The sequence below is a fragment of the Cynocephalus volans genome, chromosome 8 (genome assembly GCF_027409185.1).
Source record: "Cynocephalus volans isolate mCynVol1 chromosome 8, mCynVol1.pri, whole genome shotgun sequence".
In the NCBI taxonomy this organism is placed as follows: Eukaryota; Metazoa; Chordata; class Mammalia; order Dermoptera; family Cynocephalidae; genus Cynocephalus; species Cynocephalus volans.
Window position 1 is genome coordinate 56374659 of NC_084467.1, and position 22951 is coordinate 56397609.

At 36.7% G+C, this 22951-nt stretch overlaps 1 protein-coding gene across 1 annotated transcript in view; it reads left to right on the top strand.

Moving 5' to 3' along the window:
• The window catches only part of PDE4B (phosphodiesterase 4B), a 432241-nt gene that overhangs the window by 16380 nt on the left and 392910 nt on the right, over window positions 1-22951 (top strand). The gene's annotated exons all lie outside the window — the stretch shown is intronic.

Here is a 22951-nt window from a genome sequence, read left to right on the forward strand (position 1 = left end):
TGGTACTTGGCATCCATATGGACATATGGACCAATGGAACAGAATAGAAAAATAGAGAGCCCCAAAATAACTCTATATGTATACGGTCAACTAATCTTTGATAATGATGCCAAGAATACACATAGAGAAGGAATAGTTTCTTCAATAAGTGGTTTTGGGAAAACTGGATATCCACATACAAAAGAATAAAATTGGACCCTTATCTTACATCATACACAAAAATCAACGAAAATGGAAATAAATAAATAAATAAATGTAAGACCTGAAACTGTAAAATTAGAAGAGAACACAGGAGAAAAGCTTCATAACATTGGTCTTGGTGATGATTTCATGGATATTACACCCAAAGCACAGGCAACAAAAGGAAAAATAAACAAGTGGGACTATATCTAACTAAAAAGCCTCTGCACTGCAAAAGAAACCATCAACAGAGTGCAAAGGTAACCTATGAAATAGGAGAAAATATTTGCAAACCATTTATCTGATAAGAGGTTAATTTTCAAAATATGGAAAGACCTCAATTCAATAATATGAGAACAAATAATCCAATTAAAAAATGGGCAAAGGATCTGAACAGATATTTCTCAAAAGACATGAAAATTGCCAGAAGGTATATGCATCATTAATCATCAGGGAAATGTAAATCAAACCTGGTAGTGTGGCTATTATAAACAAACAAGCAATCGACAAATGTTAGCTAGGATGTGGAATAATTGGAACCCTTGGATACTGTTGGGGGAATGCAAAATGGTGTAGGCACTATGGAAAACAGTATGCAGGTTCCTCGAAAAATAAAAATAGAGCTACCATATAATCCAGTAAACCCCATTTCTGGGTATTTACCCAAAAGAATCGAAATTAGGATCTTGGAGAAATATAATACATCTGTGTGTTTACTGCAGCACTGTTCGTAATAGCCAAGATGTGGAAACAACCTAACTATCCATCAGCAGATGAATAGATAAAGAAAATGTGGTATATAAATAAACTGTTAAATTATTTACCTTAAAAAAAGACAAATTAAAACTAAAATGAATGAATGAATAAAAACAATTAAATTCTGCAATATGTGCCCATTGGTGAAGCTTGAGGACATTATGCTAAGTGAAATAAGCCAGTCACAGAAGGACAGAAGGACAGAAGGACAAATACTGCAGATTACACATATATGAGGTATCTAAAATAGTCAAACTCATAGAATATGAAAGTGGAATGGGGGTTACCAGAGGCTGGGGGGAGGAAGGGAGTTGCTAATCAACAAGCAAAAAGTTTCAGCTGTGCAAGATGAATATGTTCTAGAGGTCTGCTGAACAACACTGTGCCTATAGTTAACAATACCATACTGTATACTTAACTTATTAAGAGAGTATATCTCATGTTAAGTGTTCTTACCACAATAAAATAAAATAAAATAAAAATACCATTTGAATAATGAGACACACCAAAATGAATAAATGAAATACTTACATATAAATTTATAAATTTAACCAAATATGTAAAAGATCTACATGCAAAAACTGTAAAACTCTGCTAAAAAAAATCAAGGATCTAAATAAATAGAGAGATATTCTACATTCATGGATTAGAATACTCCAATTTGTTAGGATGCAGTTTGTTTCCAACAGAGGTCACCTCGAATTGGCAATGAATTTTTACGTATAATACCACAAACAGATCCCTGAAAGAAAAAGATTGATACATAAGACGTTATTAAAATTCAAAACTTGTGCTCTGTGAAAGATAATGTTAAGAGAATGAAAAGAAAAGCCACAGACTGGGAGAAAATATTTTCAAAACATGTATTTGATAATGGATTTATATACAAAATATATACAAGAAATTTTAAAAATACAACAATAAGAAAAGAAACAACCCAATTAGAAAGTGGACAATGATCTGAACAGATACCTCACCAGAGAAAAAATACAGATGGCAAATAAGCATTTGAAAAGATGTTCAACATCATTTGCCATTAGGGAATTGCAAGTTAAAACAATAATGAGATACCACTACACATTTATTAGGGTGGCTCATATCCAGAAAATCTGACAGTGCCAGTTGCTGGCATGGATGCATAGCAACAAGAACTCTCATCCATTGCTGATGGGAATGCAAAATGGTACAGTCACTTTTGAAGACATTTTGGCAGTTTCTTACAAAGCTAATCATAGTGTTACCATACAGACCAGCAATAATACTCCTTGTTTTTTTACCCTACTGATGTGAAAACTTATATCTACACAGAAACCTGCACACAAATGTTTAAATGTTTGAATAAAGATTCAAAAAAATCAACCCAAACTCATAAGCAACCAAGGTGTTCTTCAATAGATAAATTGATAATGAATTGTGGTACATCTAGACAATAGAATATTATTCAGCAGTAAAAAGAAATGAGCTATCAAGCCATAAAAAGACATGGGTGGATCTTAAATGCATATTGCTAAATGAAAGAAGCCAGTGTGAAAAGGCAATATACTGTATGATTCCAATTATATGACACTCTAAGATAAAGCAAAACTATAGAGACAGTAAAAGATCAGTGATTGTTAGGGAATTTGAGGAGAAGGGGAGAGTGTTAAGAAAAAACAAAACAAAACAAAAAAATCATTGAGGCCCCAATACCCTCAGACTCTAGTAGGAAAAATAGACATTAACAAATTGATATAATGCAATATGATTAGTTCTAGAATAAGAACACAGATGAGGAGCAATTAATCTTTCCTTGGAGGGGAGAAAGGACAGTAAAAGCTGATATTTTTTCTTGACTTTGGAGCTGAGTAGGCATCTGTCTGCTGGACAGAAGTGGAAGTTACATTTCAGGCAGAGGATATATTATGAACAAGATCATGACTACTTGAGAGAAAGTGACATTTTAAGGAATGCACATGTTCATAGAGTATGGTGGGTATGTGATAAAGTGTGGAAGGAGATATGGCTTACCTAAAAAGATGGTTCGGATCATGAAGGATCTTGAAATTTTGGCTTTATCATTTAAAAAATTGAAGCCATTACATTTTTAAAAATAAAATGAATATAGAGCTGTATTTTAGTAAGGTAATAAGGGAAAATGTAGGGGTTGTTTGGAAAGAGAGAGTTTGCAGGGTAGGAAACTAGAGAGGAAAATTTCAGAGTGAAGTGGATGATAAATGCTGAGGAATTTGAGCAGGAAAGCAGCTGTGAAAATGGAAAGGAGCAGGAAAATGTGAGCAGTATTGGAGTGGAATGGTTGAGAATCAGTGCTCAGTTGAATGTGGATATGGTGAAAGGGGGAGAAGCCATGAACCATGGAGAGTCTCTAGCTTGATGGACTAGATGAATAGCAACACTATGAACAGAACCAAAAAAACCAAAAGTTAACTAAACAAAGATGGATAAGGTGTGACGGAAAGATGATGGGAAGAGATTGAAGATAAGAGAGTTGAACAATAATTGATGTAGAATATAGTAGGTGGAGCACAGGGGAAAGGATGAACTTTAGACAAGATTAGAAACTTCTTTTTTCAATATATGTGAATCCAAGGCAGAAAGAAATAAATATATTGGTAATGACAAGGAGAGAAATAGGAGAGCCTGATTTCCAAGGTGAAGATCAGTGGTTGTCAAATATTGGAGTGCATCAGAATCACCTGGAAGGCTTGTTGAAACACAGGTTGAGGAACCCCTAGAATGGAGGGCTTCGGGTAGGATCTGAGATTCTGTACTTCTAATAAGTTCCCAGATGATATTTGTGGTATTGGCCTGGGGACCACATTTGAAGAATTATTGGCCTAGATTTTCCCAGTGAAGTAGTAGGTTAGGTCATCTTCTGAAAATAAAGGGGAGTGGGCCCTTCACTATCCTCTCAGCCAAAGGGAAGCATGTTCCAGATCATTGGAGCAAGTTAAGGGTAGAGTTTTTGTCTGGGTGCAATTTTTTCCTGTGCCAAGCCAGCTGACCTGTGGTGGGATTGGACTCCCAGGTGTTAAATAAAGATACTGCTTTGAGAATGCTTACAGCTTAATGATACAGTAGAACTATTGTTAGCCTCATTTTCAGGTGGATAGGAAGAGGCACAGAAATAGAAAAAGTCAGGGAATCTTGAGTCAGAGTTCTCCTTATGGTGCACTTTTTTATAAAAAGCAATTCTGGTTTCTCCTTTGTTCCCTCAAAGAAGATTATAAATATGTTTGCTTGTCTCCCACCTCCGTCTGCCTGAGGGCTGTGCTTTGCTTCTCTAAATGTTTCGGTTGTGAACATGATGATTCTATTTGGGCATCTATTAACTTAGGTGTGATGTCCTTAATGTTCACTGTCCCAAAACCTCACCCCTGTTGGAGAGAGTGGTGCCCATTTCCCCGCTGCTGCCTGGAAGGCTGGAAGCAATTTCAGCTGTTCTTGTCATGGAGGTGGAAAGCGGTCTGTCCACTGAAGTGGCAGCTCTGAAACACAGGTTGTGCTTTATTGCTCCCACAGTCTGTCACAAGTTGACAGCCTGATGAAGCTTTCAATAAAAATATTTTATACTTGTGTGCTGTCTCTCAAGTACAGATCCTAAAGCCCCATTTTTTAAGATCAAAATACCCACAGATGCTGTGTGCAAATGCCAGAGTCAACAAAGCTGGTGTGAGGATGGGAAATTGATGACACACACATCTGTTTAGCTCTCAACAGGCGTCACCACCCACTGAAAGCTTTTGGCTACAGAAACTGCCTTTGTGATTTGTGCATCAAGCATTGTAATCAATAAGTCAGCAGTTCACGAAATCCCCTCTGGTCTTCCCATCTCAGGTATGTGAGATAATGGATAATGGATATTTAAAATCATGCATCATCCTCTCTACACCTCATTGCTTATATATTTCATTATCAGTCAGGTCAAATTTATATTACAATATGGGAAATACAGGATTTATATAAAAGATGCCTAGGATAGATTCTGGCCTAGATAACTAATAACTGGTGTAATCCTTTACAGTATAGATAACATTCTCACTGGAACACATTATAGTATTAATGTTTTTTCCATCCCCCTTTTTAGGTAAATTTAATACCTCTTTTTTTAACCTTTTTTAGGTAAATTTAAATTTAGCTTTGTGAGATGAGCATCCTTCCTTAAGGTAAAGCAAAAACAAACAAAAATGGCTGTGACCAAAGTGTAATAATCAACATAAAGAGTTTTATAATAGAAAGACCCCACTTTTTATGTTGAAGGCTGATAGCTTTCAAGTACCCACCTCTCACCTTTCCCCTCTTCACCACATTGAGGAAAGAAAAGAAAACCTGGGCACTCCTTCCATGGGTGCCTGTGGGAAGTTCCAACAAGGCAAACCTGTGCCCTCTCTAGGATCCCTCACCCCAGCCCCACCCCCTGTAATAAAATCCCTAAACTGCCACCACCCCATCTTGACTTGTTTCACCTTAGACAGAGCCTGGGCCTTTCTCCATGGGGAATATGAGTGGTAACCTTTGTTCCAAATCTATTATTCCTGTGTGTCATTCATCCTGATGTTCAAAAATTCTTGGGAAGGAGGCTGCCCAGCATCTAGCAGGGGATGTTAAGTGCCCAGATAAAACAGGTTTTTTGGTTGTAGATAGGCTAATTTTGCTTTATTCCTTCAAGTATATGGTTATGTCAGACCAAACAAAAATGTATTGTGCTTGACTCAGGGCTAAGAACTGAAAAATGAGTAAAACGTGGCCTCTGCCCTTCCCTTCAGTAGTCATAGCCAAGTAGAAGAGGCAGACATGTAAATTAAAAAATTACAAGACAATGTCATATACAGTATGTCTAGGTACTGTGGGAATGCAAAAGAGGGAGTAGCCAGTTCTTGTGTTGAACGATATGTGTGTAAAGTCATATAAGTGTGAGAGAAGGTTGCATGTTGAAGGAACTATATTTAGTTTTATTTGGCTGGAGTACAGGATGAGATTCAGTTGGAAAGGGTCTTGAAGGCTCTGCTGGTCCACTGGATTTTATCCTGAGGGCAGTGGTGAGCTTTTGAAGGGCTTTATGAAATAAAATGAAAGAAGAATATTTTTATTTTAAAAGTTTGCTTTAATGGCAGTATGGAAGATAGACTGGAGTGGAGACATGATTTAGACAATGCCATTTTAGTCCAAGTGCGCTGTGGTGGTGGCCAAATCAGGAGAATCAGGAGGATCGGGCAGCAAGAATGGTTGGATGAAGACATATATGCCATGCACTGTTCTGTGTGCTGGGATACAATGTTGAAGGAGGATAGAAAAACTCTCTGTTTTTATGAAGCTTACATTCTAATGGAGGCATAGGAGAGAACGGCTAATATCCATTCTTTCTTTCTTTCCAACATCAGAAAACTCCAAAGTTGTAGCTGAGCACATGGCTACTCAGAAAATAGACTGCTTTTCAGCCTTTCTTGCAGATTCCTTCCAGTCTAGCTAAAACTGAGCTAGACCAGAATCTGGACAGATCATGTGCCCTTGACATGAAGAGGCATCCTTCTCTTTCTCTTCCCCTTTTTCTGCTGGTGGGAATGAGGATTTGGTGGTAGAATTTCTTACAGCATATGGCCAAAGTAGCACCGCAGGCCTGATGGAACAGCAAGTCTGAAAGGTGCTGAGCAGGTGATAACTTCTTGGAGGAGAACCGCCATAGCAGACTGGATTGTAGTGTGAAATAAATAAAATTCTGTCGTCTTGTTTTGGGTTACTCTCTGTGACAGAAGCTGAACCTACATCATAAGTAATACTTGGGGAGATATACAGTTATAGTGGAGATTTATGTGAAGGGGATTCCTGGGTCATGAGCCCCCCCCAAACAGTCATCTAAGAGTATAAATAGTTATGTTATTATATATGAGGGGGGAGGTCTTCAGAAAGTTTATAGAAAGATTTCTATTATCTTTTAATTCCATTTTCCCACAAATTTATATGTGGGTATTTCAAAAAGTTTGTGGAAAAATGGAATTAAAAGATAATAGAAATCTTTCTGTGAACTTTTTGAAGACTACTTATACAAGTCGAGTCTGTTAAGTGTAATATATTATTACTTAAAATAAGCACTGGATGTACTTTGTATGCAAGGAAGAGCTTTAGAAACTGCCAGAGCTATTCAGTGAGAGCTCTTCAGACAAGAAATATCCAATTTTGAAAGGTACTTACTTCTGGGTGTGCCAGCCCTTGTGATGAAAGAGACTGGGGCTGAATACTCCATCATTATGTCTTATTATTTGTGTACTTACTAATTCTACATTAAGTATTTGGTTAATTAACTAATAAAGGCATGAGTCTTTATGGCAGTGCCAGCTGACTACAATAGTAATTGCAATAACTAACAAGAAGACTATAGACGGAGACAAAAGTATTGAAGGGAAAAGGCAGAGTGATATGGTAGAGTGAGTGTAAGCTAAGCAAAGGAGCACTACTTAGGTAACATAGCTATGGAAGTTCTCCAAGAGGAGGTAATATTTGATTGATACTCAAATAATAAAAGGCAAGCTATTCTACACAAAAAGTAGTGGGCAGGGGAGATACTTTATAGGCAGAGGGAATAGAAATATAAGAGCCCTGAGGTGGGAAAGAGCCTAGTATATTTGAAGAGGAGAAAGGAGGCCAGTGTTGCTGGAGAACAGTAAGCAAGAGGGGAAGAGAAGGAAGATGAGATTGTAAGGCAGGGAGCAGTCAGGTCAACCCATCACTTAAAGGCTTTGGTGAGGAATTTTGTTTTATTCTAACAGCAATGGGAAGCCATTACAAAGTTTTAAACAAAAACTTGATGTGATCTGACTTTTACAAAATAGTGTTTTGGGTATGAGTAGAATGAAATGCAGGGGCATAGTGAAAGCAGAGATGTGATTTGAAGCAGGGAGGTGATTTGAAACAGGTGATGCTGGAGGGGATGGAGAGAAGTGGAAGGATTTAATTGGTTTTTAGAAGTGTATTCAATAGGGCTTGCTGTGAAATTCAAGTGGAGGTCTGGGAAAGAAAGACATCCAGAACCAATCTCATGCTTTTTGCTGGAGTAGCTGGGTTGATAATGGTGCCGTTTGTTGAAACTGAAAACGCCTAGAGAAAGACTCTTCAGAGTATAAACTAAAAGATCTATTTGGACAAGTCAAGTGTTAAGGTGCCGATGAGTTGTGATGGCTATAGGCAGGTAGGTATATGAGTCTGGGCATCAGAGGAGAGATAGAGATTTGATATCATTAGAATAAATACAGTATTCATGCTTTAAAAGTTCATTTTATTTATAAAATATTTTAAAGAAACTAAAAGTACAGAAGATAATTTAACCAGCACTCACCATCTATTGATGCAGCCACAATCTAGATTTAACAAATGTTTCCATTTTGCCTTTTTTTCTGCTTCAGAACTTTTAAAAATATAATTTTGCAGATAAAGTTAAAGGAATGACAGCATTGTTAAGGATGCCGGGAAAACAATGGCTTGAATGCATCTCAGTTCACTCCTGGTTCTACCTCCTCTGCTAGCTGACAGGTTCTGGAGGACAGGAATGAAATCTCAGGTTCTGTCTCTATCTTGCCAAAGACTGTTAGTAGAGGAATTTCTCTCCTCTGGGAAAAAAAAGAGCTTGGAGACCAACCCTGAATGGCTCCAGGGTGAGGATCACAATGCCTGGATCCTGGGACAGTTTAGCACTCAGAAAATCATGATCTCGCCCAAGTTCACATCTACAGAAAGACACCTAATATCTCATTTCTGGATTTCTAAACACTAAGAAGCAACCAGACAGGTGGCTGGACCTTTTCTACCTCTTGGGCTGGGAGAGCATGAAGAGGCCAGAGCAAGAGGATCAGAGAGGTTTCCTCCTGATGGCTTGACATTATACCAACAAGGTACAACCTCTGCACCACTGAATTATTAAGAATGGAGACTAGCAAGCCTGCTATCGCTTAATGAACCCCATCACCTTAAGCCCCAGTGAGCAGAACAGGGAATACAATGCAGCCAAGGGTATTCATTTACCAGGGGAATGAAGAGTCAGGAGAAAACACAGAAGAGGTACCTCATGAAATAGAGTTTCTGGGAAGAGACAGAAAAGTGACTTAAGGCAAAAAACCAAAGTACTTGAGATTCAAGTATAGCACAAAAAGGACTTTCCGGAACCAAAAATAATTTAAAGATTTTTAATTAACAAATAAATTGTATATATTTATCATCTACAACATGTTGTTTTGAAATATGTGTACATTGTGAAATAGCTACATCAAGTTGATTAACATATGCATTACCTCACACGTGCCCCCTAAACATACTTATTTTTGTGTTGCGAACACTTAAAACTTATTCTTTTAGTAATTTTCAGAATACAATACATTGTTATTAATTATAGCCATCATGTTTTACAATAGTTCTCTTGATTATTCCTCCTATATAACTGAAATTTTGTATCCTTTGGCCAACGTTTTCTCTAACCCCCCTACTCCGTCTGTCCCCCCGCCTCCAGCCCCTGGTAACCACTATTCTACTCTCTACTTTTATGAGTTCAATTTTTTTTACTCCACATATAAGTGAGATCATGCAGCATTTGTCTGTCTGTGCCTGGCTTATTTCACTTGTAATTTCCAGGTTCATTCATGTTGTCCCAAATGACAGGATTTCCTTCTTTTTTAATGCTGAATTGTGTATATGTGCCACTTTGTCTTTATCCATTTGTCTGTTGATGGGCACTTAGGTTGATTCCCTACCTTGACTATTGTGAACAGTGCTGCAATGAACATGGGAGTGCAGATAATCTCTTCGACATACTGATTTCATTTCCTTTGGATATATACCAAATAGATTGCTTGATCATATGGTAGTTCTATTTTTAATTTTTTTGAGGAAACTCCATACTATTTTCCATAATGGCTTTACTAATTTACATCCCACCAGTAGTGTGCAAGGGTCTCCTTTTCTCCACGTGGAGAGGAAAATATAGAAGTCCAGTCATATTTGAGGGATGTGGGGGGGGAAGCACATAACAGTAAAGGACATAAGGACATGGTTGATATCTTGTTGCCATATAATAGTACAGAAGCTGGTTTGATTACAAGCACTGGAAAAGAGAAAGCAGGCTTTAATGGAATACAAAAGCATAGTAATCTTTCCAAATTAAAGTGGGGGGAAAAAAAGAAATAAATATCAAATTAAATCAAATAAAAAAAAGAAAAGCACAAAAAAGATACAACAAAGTGAAGAATTTTCTCTTTGCTTTAGTTTTATAGGGTTGATAACTATAGAGAAGATTGAAAGAGTAAAATACATGTTCTCTAACACTAAATGTGATTGGACTGATTGATCTTGTTAAAAAACAAAGGCTATCAGTTTGGATCATGTGCTCCCTAAGCATTATGCTGTCTTTAAGAAACACACTGAAGATAAAGTAGTAAGTAAACTTTGAAAATATGTATGTGGGAAGTTTTGATAAAGTGTAAGTTCTGCTTCAAAAACACAGCAATTATAGATTAAAAAAATAAAAAAGCAAACTCTAGTCCTGAAATGAAACAGAAAAACAAAACAGTGGATAGGGCTGAAGCCATCTGCATCCTGGGCCCTGGGAGTGGAAACATGCAGAGACTGAAAACACTGTTGGAGACTCTTAGCCTAGTTTCAGAAATTGTGGAACTAAGAAAGATTGGAGGACAGAGACACAGTTTTACTTTCTAAGGTCCATACGTTGTTTGAGCAGTGGTTAAAGTACTTACTATCAGTAGTGTTAGACTTCGATAAGTCAAGGAAAACTTTTTACGGCTCAGCAATATTATAGTTTGGGTAATCAAAAATACTTAGAAGATTGCACAGAGCATATTCTTGGAAGCCTCTTAATAGAGACAAAGGATAAGGATTATAGGAGAAAAAAGTACAGGTAACCACCAGAGGCCTGCCAGACTTCCAGGAGGAGCCCCCAAGGTCCTTTCTTAGTTGTCTACTTTGTTCTGGATCATGAACCATTAGGATATGTATGAGGAATCTTGTCTCAGGAGAGCTGTGGAAAAAGTTTTCAGGGGGATCTCTTATGTTCTATTGGTCACATAGTCAAGCCAGTTTCTTTAAATGGTTATAGTAGTTGCACACCATCAACAAATAAGCTGTCCCTGGGTGCCATCAGTGTAGTGCTAAACTTTAAATAGCAGATCATCATTAGCCCATTGTTATATTGGCCAGTAATCAGTACCTGACTTTCATATGTCCCTGGAGATAAGCAAAGAACTCTCCCAGTTCAACTGTAATAAAACTGTATTACACCGTCTATACGCCTGACTTTTGGTCAAGCTTTCTTAATTATAAATTGCTCATTATCATTCTTTTTTTTGTATCTTTTGCACTATTTATGGAGCACAAAAAGCTTAAATACAAACACCAAAATACTGATTATTTATATCATCCAGTAGGGCATAAATACTGCCTTTAAGAAATATTTTCATTTTCCAAATATCCAGCATAGGTGTTTGTAATAATACACCTTTGTCAGCCCTTTACCTCCTTTCATCACCAAAATGTAAATTTTATGTAAGGTATCAACAGATTGATTCAATGTAAAGATTAATTGATTGCTAACCAAATCTAGTTCATCCTCTGGCCAGTCAGATTCCATCAGAGGAATGTCTTGGGGGGGGGGTTAATTTAATTTCTCCATATATTTGATCATTGATGTAGGTATTATGATGGTTTATTAAAAAATCAATCAAATGATTCTTACCAATTAGAACAGTATTACACCAATTAGAAGTTACAGTATGAACTAGACTAAGATTACTACAAAATAAGTTAGAATTAACTTCTCAACAAGATCACCCTTACCCAACAAATGTCATAGGGTGGAGTATAAATCAAAGGCCAAATTTCAGTAACTTCTGTATTTCAAGTCTATTTTGGGTATACCCTATTTCATACTATAAGATTTCATTGATACAGGTTCCCAATGAACCTTATTTTAAAGCAATATCCATTTCCCCCCATCTGTAAAATTCTAGCTAATTACAGTAGGTTTCCAATTCTGATTAACTGCACTATTTGGGTGTGTTTGGTTTTTGTTGTGTATAAGGGCTTGGCAATTAGAGAGCACCTAAGCAAACTACATTCTTCATTTAGGAGCTTCCGTAGGCTAGGGGGACCATAATTCTCCCCAAATTTTATTCCTCGTGCTTTTGCTACCAGGGTCCCAGGCCATGAGCCCTTAGATACCTCTGCTTCCATCCAGAGGAGTGTACTTAACAGGCCCTTTTGGGTCAGCATAAATGCTCTTTTCCATATTTTTACTCTAGCATGTTAACAATCTGTTGAATTTTTAGATATTTTTATAGAACTGTCCCGGCCACTTGCCAGTCATTTCCTTACTCTCAGAATAGCATTTATTTCAAGCAGCAAATACAGGCCAATGCATTGTTTTCCTTGGTATGACGCTCTTTAACAGGGTCAAATTTGGCTTGTTCTAGAACTCTTAGATCTGTGCAAATTTTTTGCCACAGTTCTCTTAGAGCATTTTGGCCAATTATAGTTTTTTTTTTTTTTTTTTTTGGTTTTTATTAACCAAACATTGTCACAGAATGTTTATTGCCTTTGAGTACCAGAAGCTGGAAGAAGCAAGGAAGGATCCTCCTTTGGAGGCTTTGGAGAGAGCATGGCATCGCTGATACCTTGTTTTCTGACTTATGCCTCCAGAACTGTGAGAGAATAAATTTCTGTTGTTTAAAGCCACTCAATGGTGGTACTTTGTTGCACTTTGTTATAGCAGCCATAGGAAACTAATACAGATGCAATATTGTTGTTGTTGTTGTTGTTGTTTAATTCATTATCCTCATGGAAGCGTTTTAGGGCATTTTTGGGATCATTCTTTTGGCATTTGCTACAACAGCTCTAACTTCATAATTTAAGGAACAGAGTTAGGGTTCTGCCAACTGCTGAGTATGTTCATCCCAATTACACACTTGAAAACCAGGGAAATGACCACCACTGCCCACTGTGAGACAGATGTGGTTTGACTCTATTAGCTGACTTCCACATACCTCTACTTTTAACAGAAGGGCCATGATGGTGCTTGGGATTGTTGGCTATCAGCAGCAATCTGTATTCAGTAGTTTTGAAAGATCCAGTAGTTCACAGATCTAGCTGTCGTGTAGCAGGGTCTTTCCTTTTCTTAAGTTATTACGTTCTGGAATTGGCTCAGACATAAAAGCCAGGTATGGGAACATGGCATTTCACTGGAAGTGGCTGACCTCAATCTTCTGCTCCTTAGTCACTGATCTCTTTTGATTAATAAGAGTATTAAAACAATAATCTTATTGGCTGCCCATCTATCTTGCCCCCAAAGACAAAATGTTCTATGAGCCATTTCCATAAATTCTGTGGGTCAGTCCTTGCTGACTCATTCCGAACTTGCTGTAGATTATAGTAATTCAGTCTGCCTCCCTTCTAATGGGTAGTGCTGCCATTTGCCCTCTGCTATTCTGATTCTATCATCCTCATTGCTATTAGGGAACCCATTACTGTAGCAATATCTCCTACCATTATTCGCAGCCTATGGAGTGATGTGGGTGTCTCTCTAATCTTACTGCCTTGATAAAGCGTATATCTTCTGGGCCAACCTAAGGAATATGATCAGTTCAGGTTTTTCTTTCTCATAGAATGGACCCATTCCCTGCATGCATGCTTCTCTGAGCCCTTTCCTCATTATTTGTTACAGTGATTCTGGCATCTTCATTTTGTTTAATGCAGGCCTTTCCTTTTTGCAAGCTTTCAAGGGCCATTCCAGCAGCTTATTACAACTGTCACCGGGGCCCTTGCCAAGATGTTAAATCCCGTGTCACCATATTGCAAAACTCTCCCTAATACAGTTTTATATTCTGTTCCCTCTTGATCGTAGCCCCTCTGGAGCCGTTCCCAGTTCCTGACGTTAACATGTTATCCAGGTCCTGAAACCTTGTGGGCATATAATTTCTCTTTTGTTTTAGCTCGCCCAGTACTTCCTGAGTCAGATTATGTTAAGATTTGACTCCAGTTATAGGCCAGGAGAGGAGTTGGGGGCAATCCTGAGAAGGGCAAGGAGTGCTGTTTAAGGCACCCACCTCATCTGAGACCTTCATATAACCTAAAGCACATGTGTATGTGTGCATGTGCGCGCACGCACGCACGCACGCACACCTAGCTCTATCTTGCAACAAGGAAAAATTGGCCACTTCTTCAGTTGCATATGGTTCAGGATAACCTCAGGATTTGAGGTTTTTAGCGGTGTGTGCACAGATACGCTCATCCAGGTTTGCGCTCCTTCCCTATCAGGACCCTGAGTTTGTGCAGGAGACCTGTCTAGGCTGAGATTTAGTCCCTGTTCTTTAACTATGGTGGCTGTCCAGTGCAGGAGTGGAAGTTTTCTTTAAATGCTTCCAAGGAGGCCTTCTTACTCTCACACTTTGCTTTAATTTGCTCATTAATAAATATGAACCTGTTGTTTTCTCTCTTCAATCAGTGGTGCTTAACGACAGCCAAACAACTCCACGTTTCTTATAGTTTTTATTTCCTCATACCTCTGAAATACCCAGGATTTTGTTCCAGCTATTGCATCTCCTTCCACCTATATCCCATCACAGGTCACCACAGGTGAAAGCTAGCACGATGCACCAGCATTCCAAAGACTATTGTACTCTATCTGTCACCAGTGATAGTGTACTCACTGCCATCCAGCTGGAAAATGATCCACCTCCAAAATTCCTGTCTTGAAAGTCTATTTCTTAGGAACACTTCTAGTATCAACAGTCTCACACTGGGTTTCCCAGAGCAAAGCCTGAGATTGGGATCCTTATGTGATTTATTGGGGTTGTGCTGAATTAAGGGGAATGAGGAAAGCAGAACATGGCAGGGGGAAAATGTCAAGCAAGAATGTGGTCTTGGTAGAGACTAGCTTCAGTCTGATCCCACAAGACACTCAGGAGCACAAATTACATGACAGAGCTAGTCCCACATAGAGACAAAGAGTGCAGCCTTATGTATCCCATGCCAGCAGGTCATTGGCTGAGTCACCTCTGGTGGGGGGAAGGGAAGAAGTGTAGCCTCCCAGGAAAGATGGCTCCCTCTTGGTAGAAGGCAATTCCCTGGCATATGGGTGGACAGCTTATTGTTATCTCCAACACTCAGCAAATGAGAGATGGTGCAATCAGAAGAGGAGATCTGGGTGAACATCAACAGCATCTACTACAACAATAAAGAGCTAGTATGAACTGTACGATCAGCTAATTCTTTGAGTTATTCTGTATCCTAGGTAAGAAGTATACTTCTTCAAACTGTTTGGGAATTTTCTCTAGGCTTGGGTAGGAAAATTGTGTTTATCTTCCCTCCTTTTTTAGTGGAATCACATTAAATCCCACTGGCCATAAATCCCAAATGCCCACTCACCATCTTTGACTAGGGACCCTCATGCAAAAGAGATCTCCACTCTTGGCCTGCTGTCAACTCTTAGAGTCACTAAATTGCGAGTGTTATTCCCCACTGTGATGCTTGGCTAATTTCATCATTGTTTCTCCCTCCGTCTTACCTTTTCTCTTACTATATAATGGTCAAACTGAGAGATTATGAGAACAGCTCCTTTCAGATACATTGTCCCATTTGGAATAGCATGAAAAAAATCCTTTACCTTTTTGCTTTCCATATGCAAGAGAAAATGTCTCTATACTAGTACATGCTATTTTTGAAAAGAGGACAGAAAGAAACAAAAAAGAGAAGGGGTGATCCAAAAGTAATGAACAAATGTTGAAAGTGAGATTTTTGTTTCCTATTTTTTAAGTTTGAGTTTGTGAATTTGATCCAGTGAGGAAAGCATAACCTCAGCTCGGGGCTTCGGTGCTCTTGAGAGGTTTGGAAATAAGTCATTGTCTCCTGAGTTGACTTAAGGTGATTTATGATGGGAACTGTCCTGTTCTTCCTTACTCCTTAAAATTCTGGACACACTGCTGAATGAATAGTCTGTGCTCCATAAGCACTTGAAAGTGGCAATGCATGCCAAAGTGTTTTGAGAACAGTAAAAATCCATGTAGAAATGAGGTACTATGGCTGCTTTAAATGAACCTCTTTATTTTATTATTATTATTTTTTTTAAAGATGACTGGTGAGGGGATCTTAACCCTTGGCTTGGTGTTGTCAGCACCACGCTCAACCATTGAGCTAACCAGTCATCCCTATATAGGATCCGAACCGTGGCCTTGGTGTTATCAGCACCGCACTCTCCCGAGTGAGCCACAGGCCAGCCCTTAAATGAACCTCTTTAAAGTCTGTACTAGAGTTATATTTCCCCTTTTATCCCATTTCCCCCCGTACATAAATCCTGAGGTTCTTCCTCACATTTGCTGCAGAATTCCCTTTTCATTTTCTCCTTTCTAGCTATAAAAATTCCATCCGTAAATGTAGGCTTGGTTTGAGTCCCACCGTGAGGAAACAAATCCTGATACTCTCTGGTTAGGCAACGAAAGGGTGAATCTCACTTTGGGAAAAACAGAAACTTGTGGGTTTCACTGAGATTTTCCTTCCTCTGAGAGATCTCCTTTCCTTAGGACAATGTTCTCAAAGTGTGGTCCCCAGACCAGAGTATTAACATCAGTAGAAAACTTGTTAAAAATGGAAATTATTGGCTCCACTCCAGACCTATCAAATTTTAAACCCTGGGTGTAGGGCCCTGCAATCTGTGTTTTATTAAGCCTTCCAGGTGATTCTGAGGGCCGCTAAAGATTGAGAACCATTGTCCTAGGGAAACTCTTACCGATCACTTTTGATACCACCCTGCAAGCTTCAGGGGGTGCTGTCCAGTTTAGCACTTCAGACTAAATAAGCCCCTAATAGCCACGGCACAGCTGGAATATTTAAACTACTTCTCCTAATGGCTCATGCATAATAAAAGGGAAATGAATTTGCAGAATAATGTATAATTAGATAGGATTATTAAAAAAGCACCAGTTTTATACTCAGGTAAACAAGACTTTGATTCCAGCTTGTCACTTAATCACATTGAGATGGCTCTGCATCTGCTAAATGATGATAATAAAAATTCCTATCTTTTAAGACTATTGTGAAGATTAAATGAGATGATGAAAGTACAGCAATTAGCAAAGTACCTGACTCATAGAAGGTGTTCAGTAAATGTAATAAATCATAATTTAGCTTAATCATCATCAATTCATAGCCCCATATCTGACATGGGTCTCAGCAACTAGCTCCCAGGCCACCTCCACAGCACTGGAACGTTTCTCACCCTTGGAATTCAGAAGCACCCCTAAGCTCTGTCTCAGGTTCTTGGAGCCTAGAATAAGAGAGATGCAGGGATTTTCATTTCCATGTCTAACCCTCCGAAGTCCAAATTGCACTTTTCTGTCTCAAGAACCTTCTCTCACCTAAGCTGTTGTTTTGAGGAAACATCAGGCCCACCCCCAACATTTATAGGGCTTGGAGTAAGAGTATAAATTAGAGGCCCACACACCATATATTTATATTTATAATTTACAGAGCAAACTAAAAAATGTTTTATCCTCTGTGTAGGCAGAAATAACATCCCCCGCAGTCCCTAAACCTGTGAATACATTATCTTCACGTGATAAAGGGACTTTGCAAATGTGATTAAGTTAAGGACCTGAGATGGAAAGATTGTCCTAGACAAACTAGTCCAATGTAATCACAAGGGTATTTACAAGAGGCAGGCAGGAGTCAGAGGAGATGTGATAAAGGAAGCAAAAGTTGGAGTGATATGAGTCCATGAGCGAGGAATGCAGGCAGCCTCTAGAAGATGGAACAAAGCAAGGAAATGGATTCTCCTCTAGAGCTTCTGGAGGGAATGCAGCCTGGATGACAAATTTTGGACTTCGGACCTTCAGAACTGTTAGTACATTCATGTTGTTTGAAGTCACTGAATTTGGGGTAATTTGTTACTGCAGCCAAAAAAACCTAATAATCCTTACCTTCATATCACTACAATTTTTAAAAATGTGTACATATTTGTTTCTATAAAGCTAAGTATCAATAATGATGGAATTTAATGATTATTTTGCACATCAAATGATCTTTGAATGATCCAGTAATATTTGAATGAGTAGTAAATATATAATTTATTTTTATTCCATAACACCTTTTTTCTTGCCTTTATTTCAGCACAATCATAAATTATATTGTTCAGAGAATTTGTTTCTTATAGACAGTATCACCAAACTAAGTTGCTTTTCTTGAGTTATTGTAGTTCTTAGACTTTTTTTTTTTTTATTAATTTCAATTTGGAGAAAGTTGGCTCTAGTGGGGCAGTAGCAGCTGAATTGTCATTAAAACTTTTAAAGAAATGGATTTAGAAATAAACTATTAATTTATATGTCATGCCCACACATTTTAAGGGAGTTGCATATGATAAATTATCATGATTTCATAAAAAATTATCAAATATTTAAAATAAGCAAATAGGTTACTGTCATATATATTGTTATTTTCAACATCTATAAAAGCAATATCTAGATGCATAGTTTTACTTCAATTCTTTTTACCCCAATCTTTTCAATGCTGGGATATTAAAAAAAATTTTTTTAAATGGAAGTATGTTCTTTATTTCATTCAAATCTCTAACTTCATTTGAAACTGTAGTTAAATCTAGAATGGCCAGAATGTAGTCTCAAGTTCATTCGTACGTGAATCTTATTGTTCATGCTCATGCAAACATTTTTATTTCTTCTAATTTCTTTATATTTTATTTATATTTTCTTTTTTTTACATAACATTATAAATGTATTTAATGTCACTGAGTTGCATTCTTACAAGTCGTTAAAATGATAAATTATGTATATTTTACCACAATAAAAAATGATTTTAACAATTTTATGACAATTATTTTCATAGATACAATACATCAGGTTAAGAATGTCTCATTCATTTTCAAGTTCAAGAGTTTTTATAATGCATAGGTTTTGAATTTTAAGAAATAGTTTTTCTCTTGCATTAGTGAGATGATCATATAGTCTTTCTTCTTTGTTTTAATGTGGAGATATTTACTATTTTTTAATTTTAAACCAATCTCATATTTCTGTAATAATTAAGCTTTGTTGTATTATCCCTTGTTATACATTTTAGATCTAAGTTGTTAATATTTTGTAAGGATGTTTTGTATTAATGTTAATTAGGCAAATTGACCTGTAATTTTCCTTTCTTAAAATGTTCTTAGATTTTAGTATTATCTTTATTTTGGCCTCATACAAAAAGTTAGGAAATGTTCCCTTCTGTTCGCTAGATATTTTAAAATATAAGATTGGTTTTATTTCCACTTGAGTTTGGGAATGAGTCAAGGATGCTATCATTTCTATGTTCAACAAAACACTGGAGGTTTTATTCACTGAAATAGCAAGAAAATAATAAAGGTATAAGTATTGGAAAGGAAAAAGTAAAACTCATTATTTGCAGATGGCATTGTTCTATACACAGAAAATCTAAAATATTACAGAAAACCTGTGAGAATTAATAATGAATTTTGCAAGGTTAGTGGATACAATTAATATACAAAATAGATTTTATTTAGAAAATAAAACTTAAGAGGATAACCACTTAAAGTAACCCTTAAGAGGAGTTAGGGAGAAATAGGGCAATGGACACAAAGAATAATTACAATTTTTAAAAAATTTATTATGAATATTCATGAGATACAAAGCTGATTGTCCCCCTTATTTATATTTTCTTTATGTCACATGCAACAAAGTGACATTCCAATAAAGTTTATTCCAATTTAGAAAAAAAAATTTCAAAAATTTAAAAATACTTGTTTATTCTTTTTAAAATGAAATAACCAAACCTTGATCTGTTTGTGTTTTTGTAAGCTTTTACTTATTATAAGTAGCAAGCAACAATTTGCACCGGATCAATTTGTAAGTACCTTGAGAACCACGAACAGGAACACAGAAATACGTAAGAAAATGGATGCTTGGCCCTACTGGAAAATGATATGTTATTGTACAAGAATACTGCATTCATTCTATCTGAGAGCATAGATTTGAGTAATTAATTTATCTTTTCTTTTACCTAAATCCTTCCCCATAGTCTAAAGCCATGTCTGTCTCAGATGTTGGTTTTGGCACAGCCCACAAACCTTTAGGCATTAACACACAATGACAGTCTGTTCTGAGGACTGGGACGAGAGATATAAAGTGTTTCCCTGGGGCGTGGACAGTTTGTGATATACCCTCTAAAGTCAAGCATGGTACTGCGAAATATCTGCCCTTTTATGGGATATTGCATTTTCTACCCACAAAAATGTGTCTTTCTCCTGTTGTTACCTGAAAATGACAACAATGAAGGCATAGAAATAGTAATAGAAATTACTACAATATAACATAATGAGCCAAGTGACATATATGTACAAATTGACACATACATACCATACATGAGTGACGAATTTAAATAAGTTGCCCAAACTTGTATTAGTAAGAGTCAGATCTGGGATTCAAGCCCAGGTCTGCTTCAAACTGAACTTTTTCTGGTACACCAGCTTATTTCCTCAAGGACAGGGATTTATCCTTCTTCCTCTAGTTTAATTATCTAGCATCTTAACTATATTTTTCACTCAAAATTCATATTTCACTTCTTTGGGGAATTCCTCTTGATTCACTTTTGAACTTTGTATACGTAATTCTGATGTTAAAAGTAAGACACTAATTAGTCATTTATTGGATTACATGCTCATCTCCTTCTGAGTTCCTTGAGGACAGGGATTGTAGTTTACTAATTCCTGCAATTCTGAAGCCTAACAGAGTGTCTGGAATATATTAGGAGCTGAATATGGAATAAGAAAGCTCTTAATTTAAAAAACAAAATCCACTACCACTATAATTCAGAAAATATAGAACCATAAGTATGGGCATGACTTTCAGTAGTCACTCAAATGTCTTTAGGTCCCAAACTAATAACTGCTGGGATTTTAAAAGAGGAATCTTGAGAAGATTCCACAGTTTTCCTCAGTAATTTATTCAAATATGGGCCATTCCATACTGTCAGCAAATTCTTTCTGTTGTTTAACCTGAAGCAGTAAGCTATAAGTGATGTGCTGAGGCTCTGAGAAAGTTTCTGTAATTGCCAAAGTTTTGTTCTTATTACTGGGGTATATTTAAAGTTTGGACAAGTCTTAACACATTTTAAAGAGCAGTATTTTTAGTTCCTTAGGAAAATGGTCCTGTTTTAATTTAGGAAACAAAAGATGTTGGTTTAACTAACAGTTCAATTTCATCCTCTGAAGACTTTCCACCAACCATTCTGCTTTTTAAGCAAAATCATTCTTTCTTCTATGTTCTCACAGCCACTTTATTGAAAACACATATATACATGCCTGCAGACACACACACACACAGAGTATTTCAGTGCCACTACTGTAAGGCTATTTTAGATGTAGATATAGAAAAAGGTATAAATATTGATCATAGTTCCTTGAGTTTCTGAAGGTTTCTTCCTTGCATGCTTCTCCAGTGACTTTCCAATGACATAGCAGACTTCCAGTAAATGTGAATTATCTGAATAGTAATGACAGAAAATGAGGTGGAGCTTAAAATAATCCTGCTACTTTTGTTTTTATTACTGTAAATGTTACATATATATGTCTTCTAGTACACATGTGCAAAATTTTCTCTAAGAGACATGGATTGGTGTGATTGTTGTCGTAGAGGGTACCCACATTGCAAACTTTACTAGTGAACAACAAATAATTTTTCAAAGTGTTTAAAAATTTACACTTCTGCCAGCAGTGGATAAAAATTCTTATTTATCTATGCACTGTCTGACCCTTGATATTGTCAGACTTATTAATTTTTGCCAATCTAGTCAGTACGTAATGGTATTTCATTGTGGCTTTAATTGGTGCTTTACATAATTACTAGTGAACTTGAGCAGTTTTCAAGTATTTATTTGCCATTTGTTTTTTATTTTCTGTAACATGTTTGTTTAGGTGTTTTGTCCATGTTCTATTTTTTTATCAGTGATTTGCAGGCATTTTTTACATATATTCAAATACTAATATTTTGTCATTTATATGTGCTGTAAATATCTTGTCCCAGGCTGACTTGTCCTTTTATTCTTTTATGGTGTTTTGTGATGAAGAAAAGTTTTCCATTTGGATGTAGTTGAGTTTTATGAAATTTTATGCAGTCAATGCTTTGTGCTTAAGAAATTCTTTTCTACTCCAAGTTAACAAAAATATACTCTTGTATTTTCTCTAAAAGTTTTAAGGTTTTGTCCACCATTCATTGACCCATCCTTCACCCGATAATTTGCAATGCTATGTCTGTCATTTATTAAGATTCCGTTTATGCAGGGATCTGATTTTGGGCTCTCTATTCTGGTTTGTTTGGCTTATGTGTCTGTCCCTGAGCTTAATTAGTAATTTATATCTGTAAGGCAATTTTCCCTACTCTATTATTTTCAGAAATGGTGGGCCCTTCTTGGTCCTGTACTCATTCATGTAAACTTTAAAAATCACCAGCTAAATTTTATGAAATCTGTTAGAATTTTGATTGTAATTACATTGAATCTACTGAGCTATTTGTGGACTTTTAAAAGTCTTTACCTGTCCCTTGAAATACCATTTTTATTATGTCTAACAAGTTTGATATGTGAGCATTTTATTATCATTCAATTCTGAGTATTTTAAAATTTCTATTAAGATTTTTTTCTTTGACTCCTGAGTTATTTAGAACTGTTTTAAAATTTCCAAATACATGAAGGTTTATAATTTTTTCTCTTTGATTTCCAATTTAACTGTATCGTTGTTAGAGAACGGGGTCTACATAATATGGGTTTTTAAATTTTGTGAAGACTTGCTTCCTACTACTACTATGTGTGCCATTAAAAAATTATGTGTGTTGAATTATTCTCTAATTATTGGGTGTAAAATTATGTATATATGTGTATGTATATGTGTGTATATGTGTGTGTGTAAATTTTTTTTTAATTCTGTGCCTCTTCACTATTTTTTTCTGCTTGACCTGTAAGTAATTGAGAGAGG